At 38.7% G+C, this 20,281-nt stretch overlaps 2 long non-coding RNA genes across 2 annotated transcripts in view; both read left to right on the top strand.

Annotated features, from left to right (window-relative positions):
- The window catches only part of LOC139314739 (uncharacterized), a 42,628-nt gene extending 28,174 nt beyond the window's left edge, over positions 1 to 14,454 (top strand). Inside the window, exon 3 of the long non-coding RNA XR_011600213.1 lies at positions 14,207 to 14,454. This is a non-coding gene — a long non-coding RNA (uncharacterized lncRNA). The remainder of the gene's footprint in view (positions 1 to 14,206) is intronic.
- A 2,095-nt stretch (positions 14,455 to 16,549) lies between these two features.
- Positions 16,550 to 20,281, top strand: part of LOC139314740 (uncharacterized) — an 88,938-nt gene continuing 85,206 nt past the window's right edge. Inside the window, exon 1 of the long non-coding RNA XR_011600214.1 lies at positions 16,550 to 16,586. This is a non-coding gene — a long non-coding RNA (uncharacterized lncRNA). The remainder of the gene's footprint in view (positions 16,587 to 20,281) is intronic.

Here is a 20,281-nt window from a genome sequence, read left to right as displayed (position 1 = left end):
CCCACCCACTCTGGGACCAGTCAGAGGTGGTATTTACCGGTTCTCCAAACTACTAAAATTTCCACTACCGGTTCTCCAGAACCTGTCAGAACCTGCTAAATTTATTTATTTTATTTTATTTTATTTTATTTTATTTTATTTTATTTTATTTTATTTTATTTTATTTTATTTTATTTTATTTTTTTATTTTATTTTTTTATTTTATTTTTTTATTTTATTTTATTTTATTTTATTTTATTTTATTTTATTTTATTTTATTTTATTATTTTATTTTATTTTATTTTATTTTATTTTATTTTATTTTATTTGTATACTGCCCTTCTCCAACAGGACTCAGGGCGGTGAACAGCCATGGTAAAACATAACATATAAAATTTAAAAGCAATTTAAAAAACATTAAATAATTTTGGCTATCCATTTAAAACAACCCGGGTTAAAACCAATTACAAATTAAAATCAAAGGGATGGGATCAAGCCAGCCCGGCTAGGTGAAAAAGATGTGTTTTCAGGGCCCGATGAATCTCTGGGGGTAGGTCGTTCCAGAGGGCAGGTGCCACCACAGAGAAGGCTCTCCCCCTGGGGGTCGCCAGCCGACATTGTCTGGCCGACAGCACCCCTGAGGAGTCCCTCTCTGTGGGAGCGTACTGGCCCAACCCCTCCAACCGGTGCAACATGATACCATGTTCGATGGTATCAAAAGCCGCTGAGAAATCTAACAGGACTAGGATAGAGCAACCCCTCCAGAGATCATCCACCAATGCGACCAATGCCGTTTCCATGCTGTGCCCAGGCCTGAAACCGGACTGGAGCGGATCTAGATAGACAGCTTCATCCAGATACTGTGGAAGCTGCCACACCACCACACTCTCAACAACCTTCACAATAAAACGAAGGTTGGACAATAATTAGCCAAAACAGCCAGATTCAGAGAGGGCTTCTTCAGGAGAGGCCTCACCACCGCCTCTTTCAAGGCAGCCGGCAGGACACCCTCGCTCAAGGAAGCATTAATAATCCTCTGGAGCCAGCCTCGTGTAACCTCCTGGGAAGCCAGCACCAACCAGGAGGGACATGGTTCCAATAAACATGTGGTTGCGTTCAGCCATCCCAGAATCCTGTCCATGTCCTCAGGAGCCACAGGATCAAACTCCTGCCAGAAAACACTCTCAAGACCTGCCTCAGTCATCCCGTCTGGACTTACACAGTCAGAGGCCAGTTCTTCCCAAATCAGAGTGATCTTGTCATGCAGATGCTGCACAAAATCCTCAGCTCAACCCTGCAAGGGATCGTCCCGCGCTCCCTGATGGAGGAGAGAGCGGGTCACCCTAAATAGGGCGGCTGGGCGATTATCTGATGATGCAATAAGGGCAGCAAAATAGTTAGATTTTGCTGTTTTTATCGCCACTAGGTAGGTCTTAATATAAGACCTCACCAGCGTTCAGTCGGATTCGGAACGACTAGTCCTCCAACCGCTCTCCAGGCATCTTTTCCGGCGCTTCATCTCCCTCAGCTCCTCGGAGAACCAAGGAGCTAGGTGAGTTTGGTGCCGGGTCAGAGGCCGCAAAAGCAAGATGCGGTCCAAAGCTCCGGCGGCCGCACTGACCCAGGCGGCCACCAGGTCTTCAGCCGAGTCATGAGCCAGAGTCTCAGGAATTGGCCCAAGCTCCAACTGGAACCTATCAGGATCCATCAGGCTCCTGGGGCGGAACCATCTAGTCAGTCCCACCTCCCTGCGGCAGGGTGCATACAACCCTCCCGCCCCTTAAAACCCCTTAAAAATCTGTCTAAAAATTTCCCCAAAAAACCCCTCAATCCCCTTTTTGCAGCATGCCATCTCTCGGGGTGCCAAAGCCCATCATGAAGGTAGGCCCTCAATAGAGTGGAGGGCCACACCTGCAAGAGGGGGGAGTCTCGCAGAATAAGAAGCTCCGCTGGCGAATACATCTGAATAATCGGGGGAAACCCATGGCCAGGGGGTCAATCAAGTTGGTCCAAATTCTGGAAAAGGGATATCCAATCATGTCCAAGTCAATAACTCCAGTGCTCTCTCACAGCAGTGGATGGAGTCTTAAGCCATTTTGTGGCCAGATGTCAACACCAGCTGATCTCTTACAAAAGCTGGAAGGGCCAAGAACCGCAGTCATCATCCGACTCCATAACAGACTTGAGATCCAGGGTATATCCCTCTACAATAGGAGAGCAATTGATGACAACCACCAATCTACAGGACCACAGGCCAGGAAGAGACTCCGGTGGCTACACCTTAGGTGGATCGGGAGGCCAAAAAGTCCATGGGAGGCAGCTGTCATATTGTCCAGAGGTCACCTCCAGATGATAAATAGCCTCACAGAGGCAAATAGACCATACGAGGCACAAAAGACCTGGCCAGAGATATTTCATGACCAATAGGGTCCACATTGCCTCTAGCTCTAGCTCACCCCCATCCACATAAGGAGGATGGGAGGAGCCTCTGAAATGACCAGGGGGTGGGCCCTCTCCAAGTGGGTCATCACCGCACAGGAAGTCCCAAAAACAATGTTGGTAGCAAGATGGTATAATGGTTGGAGTGCCCCTCGCTCTCCCAATGCTCTCCCGCCCTCTCTGACGTCATCCCCGCAGCCACTCATCCCAGCATCATAGCCAGCGCCAACACCAGCGCTGCCAGCTCTCTGAAGTCGCCTCCATCGACTGTTGGGTCCAGCAGGAACTCCCGCCGTCCCCACGGCCTCCCCTGGGGCGTCAACAAGGGGCAGCATCGCCGCCGCCATCGCCGCCGCTCTGCCAGCCCGGCGACCGCAGGGAGATGCCGAGGCTGCTTTCACCCGGCTGCAAAACCACAGCATAACAGCCTCCACTCTCCACTCCGCTCTCTCGTCCCACGCCGTCACGTCCTGGGGAGCAACAAGCTCCCAAGCTGATAAAACGGTTGGTGAAAAGCTCCCCTCACCGGGCATGGGGCTCAATCAGCTGGTCCGGCCCCCGGGACTCCCAAAAGCTGGGAATATTCCCCCCGGCATCGCCGCCGCTCAGCTGAGAGCAGCCATCTTGCACATGCACAGAGGATAATTTCTCTGGGAATTTCATCTCTGGTATGTAGAGATTCTTTGTCATCCAGGTCATAGTTGTCCCAAAGGTGCTTTTTCAGGAGGCAACTGGACTTTCTTATTTTTTCTTTTGAAGACGTTTCGCTTCTCATCCAAGAAGCTTCTTCAGCTCTGATAGGATAAGGGGGAAATGGAAGGATTTATATTTCTTACAGACAGCTGGTAATTTGCATCCTTTTAGAGGGTTGTTGAAGTCCTTGGAGGTTTATCTGTATCCTCAGGGTCACTTGAAGCAATATTCAGGTGACCCTGAGGACACAGATAAACCTCCAAGGGCTTCAACAATCCTCTAAAACAGGGGTGTGAAACTGGGGACCTGCAGGCCAGATGCATCATGTGCAGGCCACGCCCATCCCAGCTCCATGAAGGGAAAAACATCGTGATACGTCATGTGATGGCAACATGATACAGCAAGTTTGACACCTGTGCTCTAAAAGGATGAAAATTATCAGCTGTCTGCAAAGAATATAAATTCTTCCATTCTCCACTATCCTGTCAGAGCTGAAGAAGCTTCTTGGATGAGAAGTGAAACGTCTTCAAAAGAAAAAACAAGAAAGTCCAGTTGCCTCCTGAAAAAAGTACCTTTGGGGCAATGAACAGATATGTTTGCAATGTTGAATGTACTCAGGTACATTGTTCAGGTATTAGATATATTCCTAAATTAAGTGCATGTTTACTTGCAAATGTGCAAAAACAAGTTAGCTTCTGTGTAATCAAATTGACATAGGGCTGACCTGAAGATTCTCTTAAAGAGAAACCTTATAGTCTCTGAGATAGTATCCAAAGTCTAAAAAATCTGAATAGGATCTCCAGTGTTGGATTCCATATCTTACTTCCTACTAGCCTTTGAAAATGCAGGCTAGGATATGAAGGCAAAGATCTGTAATCTCTTAGTCTCCTCTTATGTCACCAAATGCCAAAGTGGACTTGAGAGGTATGATTCCGTTTCCATAATTGCCCCAAGTCACCTGGTTAATAATCATTTATGTGTCAATTATGGCACTGGGGCTCCTTAGGAAGGTCTGTAGCAGCTGAATACTACAAACACAACTAGAGATCTCTAAGGTGAGGGCAGAAAATATTGCCATTTGTTTAACTTGCTTCAAGATTATAGTAACAGTACTTTCCATATGAAGCTGAAGAATGCAATTAATTTGACATTTGGCACTGAAATAAGTGAAAAGCTCTGAAATCAATTACAAGCAGGCTACATGAGACGAGTTTTCAGCTGCCTTGGGAATCTGGTTCACTTGCTGACTTCAGAAATAATTGTTTCATATCCACCTAATCATTTAGCCTTGTGAACTAAGTGTGTAGGTAGGAAGTGAAACTGCTTGCTCATGTTTCCTCTTTTTCTCCCCTGAAGTACCCTTTAGCACTGCGCCTTGAGTGCAATAATATTTCAAAACATTGGAAGGAAAAGCAACCTAGAAAGACTTATATGACCCCAGACAGTCACTCCAAGTGAGATCCTTTGTTCCTTCAGAATGATAAATGCAACTATTTTCTTGCTGCATAATTGGGTAAGAAATGACAGATGGGAAAATCAGAGAGTGCAAGAAATTGGATCATCTAAGGTTATTTAGGCTCCTTGGTTTTAGGAAACTGGCAATGTGCAAAGCTCCCAATGCTGCCTCTTAAACTCCAAATGCACAGCAAGCACATAAGGTGAATGGTATTGAATTGCAAGGAATACTTATGCAGCTGAAAAATAACGACAATTTTAACAGAAGTAAAATAGTCATTTAAATTGATAGTCAAATTGGTGACTTTCACCTTTTAACCTCAGAATGCATACCTTTACAGCTACAATTTGCATAACCTGGTTTATAAGCCAGTCAGGCTCACTCCCCAAAAGTTGTTTTAGACCAGTGTTTTTCAAATGGGGAAATTTTAGGATGTGTGGACTTCAGCTAGCTAGGCAATTCTATGGGTTAAAGTACATACTTAAACTTACCAAGTTTGAAAACACTATTTTAGGCTGTTGTCTTATATACACTTATTTAAGAGAAAGTCTTATTGATTTCCATCTTTTCAAACACACATTGTCCAAGTCCTTTCTTCCACTGAAAGATAGGTATATGAGTTCTATTATTAAACATTTTCTTTACAATGATGCCAGCAATGCTGATCTTTGTGAAATCACACAGCAGTGATTAATGAACCTGAAAATAACTTTCCTTCCCTGATTTTCTCAAATCCTTTAAGTAGAACATCCTCTAACCTCATAGTGCTAGACACACTAATGTGTATATCTTATAAAATTCAATGAGCCGTAAGCAACAGAAGGTTGCAGTGTAAATCCCCATATTCTTCTCCTTTTGTTGTCTGAATATTTCCTATTATTTACAAGGTTATTGTCACTAGTGTCAAAAAACAATAGAATTCAAAATTTGATCTTTATAGCACTTCTGAAATAATTAGGAAAAGTTGTTTTAAAGATTGTCTCTCTCTCTGTGTGTGTGGAAATGTCACATCTCTGGGAAACATTTAAGGCAGCTTCATCTTTTCCCAGCATGATGTGACTGTTCCCTAATCTGAAGAAACCAAGAGGCTATTTTAAAGAGCTGCAGACAGGTGTAACATTTTTATGCAGTCCTGAGGACTCAGTTCCTGGCTTATGCAGAATAAATTTTAGGGTTACATTTAGAGGAAACACATACTCAACTCACCACATATGTGGATAGCTAACAATATAGCTTTTACTAATGTATTACCCACTCTCCATAGACTTTGGCTATAAGCCAGAGGTGTTCTTCAGAAGGTTCTGACCAGTTCTGGAGAACCGGTAGCAGAAATTTTGAGTAGTTCAGACAACCAGTAAATATCACCTCTGACTGGCCCCGCCCACATCTATTCTCTGCCTCCTGATCCCAGCTGATTGGGAGGAAATGGGGATTTTGCAGTAACCTTCCCATGGAGTGCGGAGGGAATGGAGATTTTACAGTATCCTTCCCCTGCCACGCCCACCAAGCCATGTCATGCTATCAAGCCATGCCCACAGAACCGGTAGTAAAAAAATTTGAATCCCACCACTGCTCTAAGCCACAAAAACATAAAAATGATTGTTGCATGTGTATGGTGTCATGATATATGATACCACTTAATCTCCTTGGGGACAGTCACCCTAAGTTTTTTCTGCTTTTTAACTTCTCTTCAGACAAGTTTTTGGAAACTCAAAAGTTGGCAAATGTCTTCACTTTTTTTTCTTTCAATCATTGTTCCATTATTTCCTTAATGACAGTAGCAGCATTTTCTGAGAATAGCTCTGTAAAAATCAAGGCATTTCAGGAAAAAAGTAGTAAAAAAGAAAAGAAATAACTTGGTGCATGAGATTTCTGTGAACAAAAAGACAAAACAGTGCCATTTGGTTTTCAAGAGGTGATAGTGTTATATTTCCATCAAGGGCATTTTAGTTTATTTTTGCAGAGTGTATGGGTTTTTTATAAAAGGCAACATTTAAAAGGTCAAGGATCATCTTTAAGAGAGCATCAAAAAAGAAACCAAAAGAAAAGAACCAGATTGCTAAAGGGTGGTTTTATCTTCATTTCCTTTTTTTTTTAACACATCAACATAATGCACCCTTCATTTCAGTGATAAAACTTTCTACATTAATGATGTTAAGTCACATAAGAAAGAAAGCTTTGAATCTGTCAAAGGTGCATAACATCTATTTCTGGATCTAAGTACTAAGAATGTTTGAACTTTGTATTCACTGGTCAGTGGTGATCACTTATGTTTTAATGATAAATATCTTAGAGAGAGACAATCCATTAATCTTATCCTTTTCTCTTCTATTCTAGTCTGTGGCATATTAAGGAACACAAACCCTTCCTCCATTTTCACCCCTTAGGGATATCATTCCTAGTAGAAACTCATCTTCTAAATAGCCTTGTAATAGAATCAATGCCTCTGTGAGAAGTCATGGAGCCAGAGATATTTGCCACAGAACAACAAAATCCAGGAGACACATGCATCCCTTGGTCTATTATACTGTATGTGGCCCTCAGCCTAATTTGAAAAGTTCCCTATTGCATTTTGAGTTTAGACCTCTGTTAAGAGAAATTTGTCTTTCACTTGCCAACCTGTTAAATGACAAGGAAAACACAGTTTTCTTGTGTCTAGTTGTTCTGGTGTGCATTGCTCTATAGCGTTGTTTTGAGGGTAGGAGTTGAAACAGTTTATGTCCAGGACGCGAGGGGTCTAAATATTTTCACAGCCCTCTTTTTGACTCATGCAGTATATAGGTCCTCAAGAGATAAAGAAAGAGAAGAGTGTCAGAAGTGGGAGTCAAAAAAACAGAAAAAGATGTGTTAGAGGATGAATTATCTTATCCAATCTCTGTTGGCTTTAATCCCATACTCAATTGGTACAATCCTTCTAAACTTCCTTCCAGAAATGTTCTCAGTAGGAAAAGGTTGTCCTAAAGTTTCTGTGTGCCTGTGTAATCCAACAGAAGAGAAAGAAAGGTGTATATATAGAATAGAATAGAATAGAATAGAATAGAATAGAATAGAATAGAATAGAATAGAATAGAATAGAATAGAATAGAATAGAATAAGAGAGTTGGAAAGGGCCTTGGAGGTCTTCTAGTCCAACCCCCTGCTTAGGCAGGAAACCCTACACCATTTCAGACAAATGGTTATCCAACATCTTCTTAAAAACTTCCAGTGTTGGAGCATTCACAACTTCTGCAGGCAAGTTGTTCCATTGATTAATTGTTCTAACTGTCAGGAAATTTCTCCTTAGTTCTAAGTTGCTTCTCTCCTTGATTAGTTTCCACCCATTGCTTCTTGTTCTACCCTCAGGTGCTTTGGAGACTAACTTGACTCCCTCTTCTTTGTGGCAACCCCTGAGATATTGGAACACTGCCAATATCATGTCTCCCCTAGTCCTTCTTTTCATTAAACTAGACATACCCAGTTCCTGCAACCGTTCTTCATATGCTGTAGCCTCCAGTCCCCTAATCATCTTTGTTGCTCTTCTCTGCACTCTTTCTAGAGTCTCAACATCTTTTTTACATGGTGGCAACTAAAACTGAATGCAGTATTCCAAGTGTGGCCTTACCAAGGGATTATAAAGTGGTATTAACACTTCATGTGATCTTGATTTTATCCCTCTGTTTATGCAGCGTAGAACTGTGTTAGCTTTTTTGACAGCTGCAGCACACTGCTGCTCATATTTAAATGGTTGTCCACCAGGACTTCCAAGATCCCTCTCACAGTTACTACTATTGAGCGAGATACCAGATATACTATATCTGTCCATTTTGTTTTTCTTGTGTAAATGTAGAACCTTATTTTTTTCACCATTGAATTTCATTTTGTTAGATAGCGCCCAATGTTCAAGTCTGTCAAGATCCTTCTGTATCTTGACCCTATCTTCTGGAGTGTTGGCTATTCCTGCCAGCTTGGTGTCACCTGCAAATTTGATGAGTTCCCCATCGATCCCCTCGTCCAAGTCATTGATGAAGATGTTGAAGAGTACTGGGCCTAAAATAGAGCATTGGCGTGCTCCACTGCAGTAGTGGAGTAGTAGTGCAGTAGTAGTAGTGAAATATGTATTTCACTACTCCTCCAATTAACAGAGATATTACTTGTGGAAATAAAGTAACTTATGGTCAGTTAGGCAGCTTCCCTCCACCCTAAACAGCTCTTGACCTTTATATCAAATATTAGCTACAGCTAACTGGTGGGATTCAGAGCATATTGCTGAGGAAAACACTTCCAAGGATAAGAGGATAGGAGCAACTGACACCTTGCTACCTAAGGTGCAATGTGTCATAGATGCTTCACAACTATTTCTACAAACAGATTTGACAGTGATGTTCCAGGGGCCAAAATCTCCCTATCTTGGAATCAATGTCATTCTTTTTTTAAACTCACAGAGTTACTGACAAAAATCAATCATCCTTGAGTTGAGCAATAAAGTCTAATAAAAATAAACAGGACATTCCAATACTTTAATATTTCTTTTTTAATAATAATGTTATTATTAAAATATATTTTAACTGCAAATAAACTAAAAAGAAATTAAAAAAGAAGAAATGGAAAGTACAGAAAAGAAATAAAAAATAGAAACAGAATAAAAAAATAAGAATATAGAAATTATTAATTAAATTATTAAGATATGAACTGGTTTCATTTGTACAACTTTTTTTCCACATCATTCTTATACCTTGTCATTTTAAAAACCACTTTTCAATTAGTCTCAGTCTTGTTTGATAAAACTTGTTCCCTTTCCCAAAAAAAAATTAAACGCTATCTATAATAGCCGAGATTTATAAAATTAGTTTCTGGGTCCATTGTTTACAAATATTCTTCAATACAATACAAAGCAGTGTTTTACTTCATTCTTTATTAAGTTTTCCTTGTCCTTTAATGGTAATTTTTTGGTTCATTCTAGTGTCCAAGCTTCAGAGTTCCATACTTTCATGTTTTTTAAGAATTTAAACAACAGCATTTTACCACCGCAAGAGTTCTTCTAATTAATTTCAAAATCTTATTTCAAAGCCTTCTCTCCCTCCCTCGACTCCTTCCTTCCTTCCCTTCCTCCCTTAGTCTTCTTCCTTCCTTCCTTCCTTCCTTCCTTCCTTCCTTCCTTCCTTCCTTCTTCCTCCCTTCCCTTCCCTTCCCTTCCCTTCCCTTCCCTTCCCTTCCCTTCCCTTCCCTTCCCTTCCATTCCCTTCTCTTCCCTTCCTTCCTTCCTTCCTGTGGGTAGTAGGCTCATAATACACACAGGATCTAAACCAACAAAGGTACTGATTCAACTCAACTAATTGCAGTAACCAAAGAAGTCAAAACATGACAAATACCTTTAAATCCAATCCACTTATTTATTTACTTTAAATTCTAGATGTATAGGAAATACCCTGCAGTTGTCAGTAGGAAAAAAAAATCCAGTGAATCCGAGCTTGCTTCTGAAAAAGACTATGAACAAGGTTTGAAGAAATAAAGCATTTAAAACCTCCTTCAAAATGTGTGCTGACTTGAGACCTTTGGGAAAACCTGATACAATTGTAAGCAGAAGTTACAGTTCTGGTTGTGTCTAAAGTATATAAGGAATTATCATGTTGACTGTCATTCAGAAGGTAACGGTAGTTTAGAAGAAACAAGAAAACAAAACAAACAACAACAAAACAACAACAACACCAAAAAAAACCCCAACGATCCAGCATTTGTTCCAGGAACAATTTCTGGTCCCACTAACTGCTGAGAATGCAAGCATGGACATCTTTGTAACATAATTAAGATAAAAAGTCATAGAGTGTGAATTGTGAATGCAGAAGCCCTAGTGCAGTATGATAAAATTGTGTTCACTGCCAGAGGGATCAAAGTGAAGGAAAGCCTTTTGTAAAATCTCACATTCAGCCAGGCTATGGATTTCTGCAAAACAAGAGCCATAGAAATCAGCCACAAGGCATGTTGGGAGACTTGCTTGATCCTCTCCTACATGCAAAGGCCAAGGAAAAACATCTTGACACCGCCAAATTAAAGGCAACACACATGCATTAAGTACACAAGGTGCACCCATAGGATATGTGGGCAAGTTCGAGTATACACAGATTATGGTAATATACGTAAGGAGAACAAAAGTCTATTTTGCTAGTGAAAGACTCTAGTGTATTTGCAATAGAATCCTTGAATGGAGAGTCATATACACATTTAGCATATGAACGAACCGTTTACTGATATCGTAGAAAATCTGATTACTATGGCTCCATATAGTCAAAAATTAAATTGTTATATAAGACCTGAGTTTGTGTGTGTTTGTGTATTTGTGTGTGTGTGTGTGTGTGTGTGTGTGTGTGAAAGAGAGAGAGAGAGAGAGAGAGAGAGAGAGAGAGAGAGAGAAATCTTTACAGACTAAAAACAATGAAATATTTTGTAAAAAAGTAAATCTGAATATCTAAAACATTTTTCTAGAGGAACAGCATACTCCCTGTTTATGAGGCTATGGCTAAATGAGAGCATGAACTCTCGAATGTATAGGCCAGGGATTCATGGATCATTAGCATCAGTCCTTCAAACTGGACAGTGACACTCCACTCCAGCATGATACATAATATTGTTGAATAACTAAATTAATCTATAAGCTACCTATCACTAGTTGTATTTGACAGATGATGTTTGGAGACAAAAAGAAAGGCATTCAGACATTGTAAAGAAAGATGGGCTATGGACATAAACAGACCCAAACATAATTTCAGCTGGACATTTTAGACCAAGCTAAATCTAAAACCACTCAGGCCGTGATGGCGAACCTATGTTACGTGTGCCACGTGGAGCCATATTGGTGGACACATGAGTGTTGCCCTAGCTCAGCTCCGGCGTGCTTCCAGTGGGACCGGAAGTCAGGAAACGGGCCATTTCTGGCCTCCGGATGGCTCTGGGTGGGGGGAGGCCGTTTTCACCCTTCCCAGGCTCCTAGAAAGTCTCTGGAGCCTGTGGAGGGTGAAAGATGCAGCTCCTGGGCCCACCATGCCACCATGTGTCAAAAGTGGGGAGAGCACGGGGTGTCACGCGGGCATGTGCAGGGGGCAGGGCACATTGAATTATGGGCACATTGAATTATCTGTACTCCCCCCTTTTGGCACGTGACAGCAAAATGGTTAGCCATCACTGCACTGCACTACACTAAGGAATTCTTGAAAACTTGGCACTCAGGCACGTCAGCCATCAATAGATGCATCAATAGATAAACCACATTTACATACTGTTTAAAAAAAGAAAACAAAAAAACTAAGAAGAAGACAAAAAGACCAGAACACATCCTCTTCAGCAACCAACACCCATAAGCAGATAAGCAGAGATTAACACCAGACAAACAATTAAGCAAGCAGGCAAGTAGAAAACAATACCTTACTGAAGGAACTAGAAAAGTTCCCTTTCTAGGTATGAAAATCATACCTCCATCAACACTGGCAAGACACTGTATATAGACAGGGAGCAAGCCAGAGGTGGGTTTCAGCAGGTTCTGACCAGTTCTGGAGAACCGGTAGCTGAAATTTTGAGTAGTTTGGAGAATCGATAGTAAAAATTCTAACTGGCTCCACCCACATCTATTCTTTGCCTCCCAAGTCCCAACTGATCAGGAGGAAATGGGGATTTTGCAGTAACCTTCCCTGAATTGGGGACAGAATGGAGATTTTACAGTATTCTTTCCCTGGAGTGGGTGGGAATGGAGATTTTACAGTATCCTTCCCCTGCCATGCCCACCAAGCCACGCCCACAGAATCGGTAGAAAAAAAAATTGAAACCCACCACCGGAGCAAACACCAGATTCACTAGCACTGATATTACCTAACCAGGTAATAGAACATTTGCAAGCCAACACCTTAGCATAGGGAACATTAGGACTCTACATTTCTACACTGAGCTTTTATTCTCTCTTAAAGATGAGGTCTTCATAACTGGTGTCAATTAGCCATCATTACTTGATTGGTACACCTGCATTGTCATAAGATTTATATGCAGGATATAAATGTTTCCAAGTCCCAAACTGTAAAATCTAATAAATTTAGGTGTATGTTTGAAAGAGCAATTTGTCTATTTAAATTCTGAAATATCATTCATGGATGCACAAAAATTCCTTATGCTGTCATTGACCACCTGTTTTCCTGAGCAGACCTGAACCTCATATTATTTGAACATAACTTATGCTCACAGCCGCTTACAATTTAAACTTATCCAAAGTGAATATGGTTGGTCAGAAATCTTTATTACAGCCCTCATTTGTTAATATATTTGACAAACTCTTGAGTACTTATTTTAGTAAAAGATTCTTGCATACTTAATTTAGAATCAGCTCAGAAGGGAATTCTAGAAGTTGTAGTTTTTATCACATCTGAAGGACAAGTCAAATATATAGTATTTCTGTTAAGAGGTCATTCTAAAGAAGCCTTCCCTTTCTTGTTCATAATGGCCTTAATGGTTGGACAATCAGACAATGAACATGGACACCACCTGCATTTGGCATAAAACCAATTTAAATTGGAAGTATTTCTTGGCTCCAGTTCAATGGCTATTAGAGACAATCCATTATAAATCAGTTCACTTGTAGAAAGGGGTTGGGGAATTACCGTTCCTAAATATATTTTCATTATGTACCCTATGCTTCCCAGTAATGATGACCTCCTCAAAATTCATTTTTAATTCCTTTTGACACGAGATCAGTTCAGTAAACAATGATATGGTTATGGAATCTAATTATTTCAATATTAATTTATTACTGTCAGTTAGGTAGAATGTTAATTATTATTCAAACAGATAACCATGTGGCTGTCACAAGTTTTAAGAAATGGTTTCAATTTGAACTTGACATCAATAAAAACATGACAGTAGCATTTTGCCATTACACATTGCCATTGTGTATTTTCTTTTTCTCATGGGAACTGACAGAATATGATCCATAATAATATCTTCAACATACAGCCATGCATAAAAATTAGGATTTATAATAATATTAATATACATGATATCTGTATTGCATCTGCCAACATTAATAACAAAGATTCTTCTCTTTATGTGGCACACATTTTCATGTGTTTATAATTATCTTCATTAATATACATTTATCATTACTATTAAGTCCGTGTGCCAAGTCCCTTTTATTAAGCAAATGAAAACTAAAGCATACTCAAAGGCAGTGACTCTCGGTACATCATTTTTATCTTTTAATAAGTCTTATAAAAACCAAGTTAGTAAAAAAAAAAAAACTTAGACTATTAATTAAATTTGGTTTCACACTGCTGAACTAAAAATGATCCCGTTACAGAGTTTCCATAAAGCTTTGGGTTATATATTCCTCTGATTTATCTATATAATATCTCTCAGCAAAAGCCATACAGAAGGATTATCTGTCTCTGCTGGCAAGTAATGAAATGAAGGAAATGCACATCCCAGAGTGGAAACCTACTTTCTCTCTCTTGACAGGAGGGCCCATCTTGGCTCTTTGAGTTGCTCATACAGGTCTTTCCAAATAATGCATAGGAGTTGAGAGGCATGTGGCAAATTTCACTCTTTGCTGAGAGTTTCTGCACATGTATTGTTTCATGTCGGAAGCATAACAGCTTTTTGTTTTTGAATCAAGTTTTCTATTTACAGGGCAGTCATTTCAAGTGAGAGCAAAGAAAACGATGTTGCTGACATCTGTGAAAATCTGCAGAGCGACAAAGGTGTTGACTTGTGATGAGATCTAAAGCAATGACAACATGCCCCCCAAGGGAGATTTCCATAGGCTGTACATCTACCGTTGACTCGACTCATCAAAGATGTTACTCATTTTATGTCAGAATGCAGTATCCTGGATTTTGCTCTTTTTAAACAAAACAGAAAGAAGAAGAAGAAGAAGGAGAAGGAGAAGGAGAAGGAGAAGAAGAAGAAGAAGAAGAAGAAGAAGAAGAAGAAGAAGAAGAAGAAGAAGAAGAAGAAGAGGAGGAGGAAGAAGAAATTGGGACAACAATTCTCTCAAGGTGAAACCACCAGTACCAAAGGATATTGCAGACCTTGTAATTCTGAGAAAAATAATATTCTGACTATGCTTTATATTCAAAGGGCTATTGCAAATAGGGCAACTTCTCATGTTCTTTTCTCTAGAAGGAGGGATAGTTCTGTAAAACAGCTTCACACCTGAATTGGCATGCTTTGCCTAGAGAAGAGATAGAAATGTGTGTCATTCCTCCTTTAAAGTGGAACTTCTTTAAAACAGAAAATCTTTAAGCAATTTACAAAGAGAGAGACAGGCAGGAGAGTGGAGGGCATGCTCCATGCTGTGATCCTTCATAGCTCTCAGTCTAGAAGTGGTTGTTCTTTGTGCTGTGCAAACAGAAACAGGATAACTTACTGTATATTCTGCAATGCTGCTCATGAAGCACAGTTCTGCCTTGCTCTGATTTTGGCTTAGTGCAAGGTTACTTCTGTTTTGCATAGTGATAAACAGACCTGGCAGATCTGCTTCAGTGAATTCCAAGCTTCAAAGGAAATTTACTGATTCTGCAAATTTTTGCAACAATTATTTAACTAGAAATCCATGGAATAATGCATTGGATCAGATTCAATATGATTTATTTATTTATTTATTTTATGCAATTTATATGCCGCCCTATCTCCGAGGACTCAGGGCGGCTCACCACAGTAAAGTGCATAGTTCCTTATTAAAACAATATTAAAATTAAAACCCAATTTAAAACAGTTTAAAATTCATTAAAACCCCCCCATCAGTCCAGGCTATTGAAAAACCAGGTCTTCAACTCGTAGCGGAATGAGCGAAGGTCAGGGGCCATCCAGAGCTCCAAAGGAAGTTGGTTCCAGAGGGTAGGTGCGCCCACAGAGAAAGCTCTCCCCCTGGGGGTTGCCAGCCGACACTGTCTGGCCGACGGTACCCTGAGGAGGCCCTGTCTGTGGGAATGCACCGGGCGATTGGGGATCGTCGCTGGCTGCAGGGGGTCCGACAAATACCCAGGGCCTAGGCCATGAAGGGCTTTATAGGTGATAACCAGCACCTTGAACCTCACCCGAAGGGCAACCGGTAACCAATGCAAGCCGCAATGCCATGTCAAAGCTGTAAAGCTATAATTTGGGCTTTCCTGAAGATTTAGAAAAATTATAGAGGCTGACATCAATGATCAATTACCTTACAGAAAAGATTTAACAATTTTATATAAGAGTTCTTCAATTACTACTGATTGGATGCTACTTCTGGTTTTTAATCAATTCATAATTTATCAATTAATACAATAGTTGATTTCTTGGTTGCCATTAGCTATGCTACCCATTCCATCACTCTGTTACCCAAGGTTGTTCTAATGTTGGTCTTATTCACACTCATTCATATTAAAAATCCATTTTTAATTCTAGAATCCATTTCTGCAATCTCATTAGCTTTCCAACCCCCATTTTTAATGTTTTTGTTTTCTAAATATATTGTCTCATGATGCATTTAAAATGCTTCTTTGATCTAGCTCTTGATATTTTCATTGTTTGTCTTCTTATGAATTCATACTTTTTAATGTTAGGCTTCATGTTATTTTTCCTTATATGACCTTTGCTTTTTCAAGGAAGAGTAAAAGAAGCAATACTCAATATTAACTGGTTTTACATATCTGAATATATTATTTCAATTTAAAAACTGCAGGCCATTGTTAAAATCCAACAAATATATAAGTAGCAATACCAATATTCAATACAATGTATAACATGAAAGAAGGTGAAAAATTACTGCAATTCCTGTAAAATAGTCAAGAAAAATATCCTTATTTGATAAATAATTGTAAGAATATTATGATCTTATGTTAAGAAAAGTCTAAATTTTTGATCTAGTACAAGCCCATATATTGAATTATAAGTAAAAAGGACTTCCAAGGTAAATTAAATTTTGGGTCAGTTTTTGAATGAAACTATTTGAGAGCTCAAGGTATGCTCCCATAACTCAGTTAGCCATTTTTTTACAGAAAGAAGTCTTCATGCCTTCCAACAAGTATGAAGGGTGAGTCATATTTTTGATGTTATTGTTCATGATTCCAGAGGTCAAGGTGATAAGTGCATTAGTGCTAATGAACAAAAATGTAGAAGGAACCTGAGAATAGATTAAAACTCAGGCTTCAGCATGCACCATGGCAAAATACAATTGCATTGCACTACACACTTATATTTGGTAGTCTATCATGTAGCAGCCTTATTTAGGGTGCTTAACTCTGTTTTTTGAGTGGGAAAAATCTTCCAATAGGCTGCAGTGTTGGTTATTGAGGTTGGAATTATCCCTGAAGTAGCATTTGGGTGACTTGGAGGTCTTCCTAGATGATGTCTCTTGAAATTATACTGCTGGATGAGTAGGTCGGTGGGAGCCATGGAAACTTCATTAACTTTGCTTTATGTGCCAGTTGCAGCCTGAGTTGGAGCAGAAGTGATGGTCTTGCAATAACAACTCAAACATTTATTACCACCTAATATGGAATACCATGATATCCTGTATATAAGGTACTTTTGAAAAACGCTTAGAAATGGTAGTTGATGCATCTTTCAGTTGTCTAAAATATGGGCAGCCATATAAATGTTTTAAATATAAATAGTAAAATAATAATAAAATAAAAGAAAATAATAAAATAAAAGAAAAAATAATAAAATAAAATAAAATAAAATAATAAAATAAAATAAAATAAAAATGCAGGGGCCCATCTGTTTGTGGATGTACACCATGTTGAACATGGTCCCATTAATTTGGAAGGCCCTGCATTGGTTTTCTATAGGCTTTATGATGCAATTCAAAATCCTGAATTTAAACTATAAAGCATTGCAGTTTATTCTGCAGCCAGAAATAATATTCCTCACTTTTCTGAGATGAAGGTGATTCAGTTATGACATCTATTTCGTGGAAAAGCCTCACTCTGGAAAGTAAATTAGCACTTACCAGGAATGAGTTAGAGTAGGTCTTTTTCAGAAGGCATTTATAATTCATGAGGTGTGGCTGTCTTGTCCTATGGTTCCAGACTTTTTTTTTTTTTTTACTTCCATGAATATTTTAATATTTCTTACTCTGGATATTTATTTTTTTTGTTAACAACCAGGACTCATTGAAGATAGAAGTGATATGCAAATTTAATAAATAAATATAAGATGTCTTCCTTTGAACCTTTTAGAATATTGTTTTCTTTAATGAGATGCAATGTGGTGTACTGTAGTGTTAATATATTGGGAAGCACTTGGGAGATTCAGGAACAAGCTTGCCTTCACATACAGAAACTCATGGGGTTATTTTGACTGGCTTCCCTTTCTCAGCACCACCTACTCACAGGGTTATTCTATTGCAGAAAATGGCAGGAACAATTGCTGTGAATGTCCCCTTGAGCTCCTGAATGAAAGGTGTGATATAAATTTAACAAACACATGTAACCTTTCAGAAGAATTTCAAGGTCTGCTTCTCCGAGGAATTCAACCATTGCAAAATCTAATATGAACTAACCTGAGCCTATTATAGCCTTCTCCAATATGTACTGTTCTGATGTACTGGATTTTATTTTCCATAATTCACAGCTAGCAAGCTGCTTGAAAAATCTGTAATTTGAATTCAACATTTTGGAAGATGCCAGAATGGAGAAGGTTAATCTATTTAGGGAAGGGCAATAGTCACCTCTGGCATTTTCTTAAAAGTAAATAAACAATAAGCAAGTAAACTGTGTATAAAGTATGCATTTGAGAGATATGAATATATTTATGATTTATGTTTCTTTCAAATAAAAAGCTTTTAGATATATGTATTTTGGAAGAAAAAATGCTTAAAACTAAGTAGATTGTGCAGAAATGGGATGAACATGGATTAGATATGGCTTTATTTTCACAAACCTGGTCCCATTATGAGATTGGCATTTAATATTATGGCAACATTTTGAGCCTCATAGATATCATTGCAGAATTTTATGGTTGCAATTGTTTTATTATAGTATTTACTCTTAGCCATCTTGATTTTTGGCTGGAGAGATATAAATATAATATAAAGATAAATAAAATAACAGGATATGCCATAACAAAAGCAGCTGGACTACCTGTTAATATGTTTCTGATATTGACTGAGAGATAAATCTGACTAGAGTTCTAGTTCCATTAAGTTCAAATGTCAATGAAATACACCCAATTTTATTCTCAGCGGGATGTCTGTATGTGTGTGTGCATTTGTTTCAAGTCAATGTCAACTCTTAGCAATCATATACCCTTCCAGTCTTCCAATATACCCATCTTTACTGTAACCAAATCTATTTATCTTACTGCTGGCCATCCTCTTTTCCTTTTTCCTTTCCTTTTTTTCCAGCATTACAGAGAGTTCTCAGGAGAACTGAATCTATGCATAATGTATCCCAAATATAATAATGTAAGCCTAGTGATTTTGCATCAAGGGAGAACTCTGAATAATTCTGTTCTTTGGTCCATTTGTTTTCTTTCCTAGATATCTATAGTATTCTCAGGAGTCTTTCTTTGCTATCCATTTATTTTTGAGGGTCTTCTTCAATACCAGAGTTCAGAATCATGAGTACTTTTTCTATCTTCTTCAAGTCCAACTTTTGCTTGCAGAGTGTCACAGGGAGAACATTTACCTACAGAATTTTGATCTTTGTAGATATATGATATATACATCATGGCATCTGAATCTCATTTCCAAGGCCATCAAGTGTTAACTGATATATTTCTGGACTGCTCATTCCTTTATCATTAATAGCTGATCCTAAAAGGCTGAAACTCCACCACTTCTATATTTTCATTGCCGGATCTGAAATTGGTTGCTATACCTATTGTCTCAGTTTGCTCTTCTGTTTATTTAATCATAGTTCTTGACATTTGTTAACAAAGCATGAAGATCATTTGCATTTTCAACTATCAAAGTAGTATCCTCAGCATAATGTAGATTATTTATGCCTTTTCATCCAATTTTTAAAAACATACTAATTTTCTTGCAATTTAACTTTCCTCAGTATATATTTGGTATACAGGCTGAATAAAAAGGAGACAATATACAGTCTAATCTCAGTCCTTTGCCAGTCTGAAGCCAATCATGTTCATATGCATGGTGACTTCTTTTGTGTATAGATTTTGTTTTAGGATGATGCAAAATTTGCAATGTTCTGGGATTCCCATTTTTTTCTAAGGATATTTTATAATTTGATATGGGCAAAACAACTTAATACCTTCCTTTCTATAATCAATGAAACACATATTGTTTTCAATGCATTTGCAATAATCTCTCCTGTTCCTTGGCCTTTTCAAAAACCAATAAGAACATATGGCAAGTCTTTTTCTATGGATGGCCATAATTTCTGTTGGTTGATTCTAAGAATTACTTTGCTAGCATATGAAATTAAAGATAAAATATCACAGTTTTCAGATTCTCTAAAGTGTCCTTTCTTAGTATTGGAATATAGACTGATATCTACAAATCTGTTGTCCACTGGGTTGTTCTTCAGATTTGTTTGAATATTTTAATTAAGATCTTTACTGATGTTTCTTTTGTAGCTTGCCATATTTCTGTAGCTATTCCATATATTCCCGCAACCTTCTGGCTTGGTAATGACTTGAGCATTATTCTAACTTCGTTTACTAGTACTAGACATTTTTGTCAATAATTAATATCTTCCATGATATCTTGAATGTTGACATCTCTGTTGTACCGAATATAAGTTTGCTGCTTCCATCTAT

The sequence above is a fragment of the Pituophis catenifer genome, unplaced genomic scaffold (assembly GCF_029215685.1).
Source record: "Pituophis catenifer annectens isolate HBS135680 unplaced genomic scaffold, rPitCat1.0.hap2 SCAF_3, whole genome shotgun sequence".
Lineage (NCBI taxonomy): Eukaryota > Metazoa > Chordata > Lepidosauria > Squamata > Colubridae > Pituophis > Pituophis catenifer.
The sequence above is the reverse complement of the archived record's forward strand: the minus strand, read 5'-3'. Positions and strand labels throughout refer to the sequence as shown.